Genomic DNA, 4,506 nt, shown 5'->3' with positions numbered 1-4,506 from the left:
TGAGCTTTGGGGGTAATTCCATTCCCAAGTTCTTAATATGACTTCGGGACCCTCACTCACTTTTGAATGTCAAATTTTAAAGTAGTAAGCTGCTATCTTCGAGTCTTCTATATGACTGTATAACAATTAATTCGACTAAACTCTTGTTTGTAAAAAAGAAAGGCTCTGAGATAATCAATGCTCGGACTGCTATAAGATATTTCACATTGGCATACGTCTATGATTTCTAAAAACTCCTTTTTACATAGTTCTTAGTGACAGTTAGAGAGTATACGTCTGATACCTTCTACCCTGATCCCAAGTGATTGTTCACTTGATGACTTCGTTGAGTCTCAGATAATGATTTAAACTGTGTTTTGTTTCTCACTACTCTATTGTGTATACTGTAACACTTCTTTCACCGAGTCCCGGGCCGAGTCCGTTATCGTGCACAACTCACTGCATTATCCACCAAACCCTTCACTAGAGGGTCGGGTACATATGTATATATATATGTGATGGTGATGTATTGTAATAAGGTGACGATGGCGCGGAGCCTGATACTGATACTACATATATGATTCACCGGACCCCTGACGGGGTCGGCTATATTGAAAATTTGAGCATGCATGTTTTGTGATTCACAGAGTACTGGTACATGTTTCTGATTTGATAATTGGTTCCCCTGCTTCTTTATTTTGGATATACCTCCAGTTGTAATATCTTACGTTTTACATACTCAGTACATATGTTGTACTGACCCCCTTTCTCGGGGGGCTGCATTCATGCCCGCAGGTACAGGTATGGGTTTTGGGAGTCCGTTAGCTTAGAATTCCGCTTAGCTCAGCTGGAAGAGGCCCTATTGTATCGGAGCCTAGTTTTGGCACTAGCCACTTATGTATATCATTGTTTTATTTATTCAGGGGTACGGCAGGGGCCTTGTCTAACCATATGTTGTCATTATTATTTTTAGAGGTCTGTAGACAGGTATATGTGGGTTGTATATGTCAGTTTGGTTCAGCTGGGTCTATATGATATATTATACATGTTGTTATGTTATTGCAGCCTCATCGGCTTGCGTGCCCTATCATGTTATGATACAAATGAAAAGGGCTACAGGTATATGTAAAGGTTATCGCCCAGTGGGGCTCTGTTACATGATATTATTTCATTTACAGTTCAACTTGACCACAACTGATAGTTAAGTATATGGGGAGGTCCAGGTCAGACCCCAGTCGCGGTGTACAGGGTTGGGTCGTAATAGAAGTGGTATTAGAGTAGTTCTTCCTTGGATTGTCTGTAGACTGTGTCTAGTAGAGTCTTAGTTATCGATGTGTTGCGTGCCACATCTATAAACAGGAAGCTACATGACATTTAGGATGTTACCTTTCTTCTACATCTGAGATCGTGCTATAGATCCGAGTCATAGGAAAATTCCTTATACTAACCTTGGATCTTAAAAGAAGGACGACATCAACCAAAGGAAATAATTGACAACATGGGACATTACGAAGCACGCAGGTAAGTAAAGTAAAGGCATAGAAGATATCCGTCGGGTAAGGTATTGAAGTAATATTGAAATGTAAAGTTGAAACCATAAAGGAAAAGCAGATAGGAAGTTCAACAAATGCAGTTTGAAGTTGGATATACGAGGTAAGTCTAGTATTTTTGTATTATTATTGACATTGAAAGCCCTGTATGGCTGCGATATGAAATGATATTGACATCCCTGTGCGGCTGTGATAGGATATGAATATATATATATGTTGGCCCTGTGATGCATTGTTGCTATTTTTTGCGTGCAGGTTGTGGGATAGTAAGAAGTGTAGAGGAAACCCTGCCAAAATATTTCTAGGACAAGAAAACGAAATGAAGCATAGACTTTTAGTATGCCTTAAAAATTGATACCAAGTACCCCTACTGTGTTTAACTAAAGCTGTAAGAGGTATCCTTCAGGTTGCCGATAAGGGGCACCCTTTTCACTTGAAAAAATTTATTTCGGAGGAACAAAAGCTTATTTAAGTAGTAAAGTTTAGACTATGGTATCTCCAGACATATTTGTACTGTAGGAATATAAACAGAAGGCTCAGGATGAAGGGGAAGATGTCCCGTGAATGAGTTTCACTCTTTTTGGAAAAAATACCAAGCCCTCAACTCCTAATTGTAAATAAGATGAGCTGTTCATAATTCGAGGGTAAACTTAGAAGGAGACCAGGTAGGTCAAGTATTAAAAGAAGTACTGTGATGTTTAAGAGGTTCTGATTTCTTCCAACAATGGTTGGAAAATGATTTATGATAACAGTTTATAGTTCTCCACTGACTAATTGAGGAAAGAACTTCTAACAGAAGCACCTCAAACAGATGTCAAGAACTGAATATATATATGAACTAAAAGGGGGATATTTAAATATGAATTGAACCGTGTGATACAATTTTACAGGGATAAAGTGAGACCGCTAATAGGTCGCCCTTGGTAGAGGCTAACTAAGTTAAAAGCCTGCGTTGAGTACGCAGTAAGGGCATAGAGCTTAAGATACAAAAAATAACGTGTGTGCACAACGTCGCCTCGAGAATAGTGGAACATGTCAAGGACGAGGACAATTTAGGAAATAGATGGTGCAACCCACCTTCACTCCAAGAAACAAAGGACATAGGTTGGGACAAAGCTACTACTTTGAGAAAACCTAGAAAAGTTATTGTCAGAATACTAGCACTGCCTAATTGAAATTGGAACGACTATAAGTACAAACAGAGGAAAGTACGAGTACCCTCTAAAGGGGAGAAGTTAATGAGAAAATGGCAAAAGTAGGAGGAGGCAATTGATATGGCAATATATTTGAGATGGACGTCTAAACTTCAATAAGATATCTTGCCGGACCAAGTTAGAAAGGTTTGGAAGCCGCCAATAATTGAATGGAAGCCAGAACGCTACATAAGGCAGCGTTAAGAAGTTTGTGACGAGACCCTGAACAATATAACACTAGAAGGCGGCTGCATATAAAAATAGAAGAGTGTAACCATGAAAGGATATCAACCAAATTAAGAGACATTACGAAGGATAATGACAGCATGCTAGACCAAAAGCCAAAACGTTGGTTATAGAGTTAGTTGCAAATGATGTTGCGATAGATAAATAACCAAAGAAAAAGGAATAGAAAGCCTCCTATGGTAGAAAATGAGAAGAACAAAAAGTGAATAGAGGATAGTGGAGCTAAAGGTCTACGCCGATACTGGATGCAAAGATAACAGATGAAAGGACAGGACAAAACATAAAGACTCGCGAGACAATGCTAAGGTAAATCTGGAGCTAAATTGAGTGCCCCACACATTATGTCAAGGATTACAATGAAACGCAACACGAAGACTTCCCAGAGAGGTCACCCATCCCAGTATTACTCTCACCCCAGCACGCTTAACTTCGAAATTCTGATGGAACTTAATGTGTTAGTGCTGGTATGATCAAGTGAGATGGAAGAATCAGAACTAGCGATGGCGGAACGACATGAGATTATGTTCCTGGAATACTATACATTACGTTAAGGGTATTGTAAAAAGGATTAAGCAAGACAAGAAGGATTAGCTAACTGCTAACTGATGACACACTCAAATGCCACAGCTCTTCAACATAGAACCAGTTAATGAAAGGAAAACCGTAGAATGACTATATGGCCCAGTGGGTGAGGGAATTTCGACACCACTCACTCGGCAGTCAACTTTGAGGGCAGAAAAGCAAAACCCAAAAGGTAAGGGTAACAGCTAATGTAATTTACGAATGATAGGAAGCAATACCCAAGGTCGAAAATTCCACAATATGACCAGGACTACAAGACTCACTTCACACTCCAGCGCCAGATGAATCTGGAGGGAATGTTACTTGTGGATTAACGATATTAGTCCCTGCTCCTTCGATCTAAGGTTACCTACTCGGCCGAGAAGGTGTAAAATTGTAAAGTAAAAGAGTGGTAGAACCTTACGGAGTCCCCACAGCTATTGTCCTAGGCAAGGGAGCCCAAGTTGAAATTAACTATCGAGAGATACAAAGATAGGTTAAGCCAAATTACCGAGATGGAAATTAGTGCTACGGGTGGAGTAAGACATGGCCACGAGTGGACCAAAGATCTACCCCGACATCGAGGGTAGGATAAGGGAGAAAAGGCAGGGTAAAATATGAGAACTAGCGAGGTAACGCTAGGATACTTCTTGTACCCTCTCATAATCTTGTAAAGGTCAAGAATGACACAAGATAATGGGTCTAGAGGGTTACAAGTAGAGGTAAGGGAAATGGTGAAAGAGTTTAAGTAAGACTGACTGAGCTAGCTGGTTACTACAGGATAGTTAGCTTCTATGCCAAAACTCTTTTGGAATTATACCAGATCATGCTAGACAAAGCATAGAACGACTACGAGAGACATTATATGAGGGGACTGCAGCATTATTCGGTACCCAACCCTAAGGATTGGAAAAAAGGGGAAGAAGGACCCAAAAGATCGAATGCCAGTTAAAGTTCTGAAAAGAGTAAAGAAAGAC

At 40.0% G+C, this 4,506-nt stretch overlaps 1 pseudogene; it reads right to left on the bottom strand.

Moving 5' to 3' along the window:
- Positions 1–3,326: 3,326 nt before the first annotated feature.
- LOC129881244 (5S ribosomal RNA) lies at positions 3,327–3,446 on the bottom strand (annotated as a pseudogene).
- Between the last annotated feature and the right edge of the window lie 1,060 nt (positions 3,447–4,506).

The sequence above is a fragment of the Solanum dulcamara genome, chromosome 2 (assembly GCF_947179165.1).
Source record: "Solanum dulcamara chromosome 2, daSolDulc1.2, whole genome shotgun sequence".
Taxonomy (NCBI): domain Eukaryota; kingdom Viridiplantae; phylum Streptophyta; class Magnoliopsida; order Solanales; family Solanaceae; genus Solanum; species Solanum dulcamara.
The sequence above is the reverse complement of the archived record's forward strand: the minus strand, read 5'-3'. Positions and strand labels throughout refer to the sequence as shown.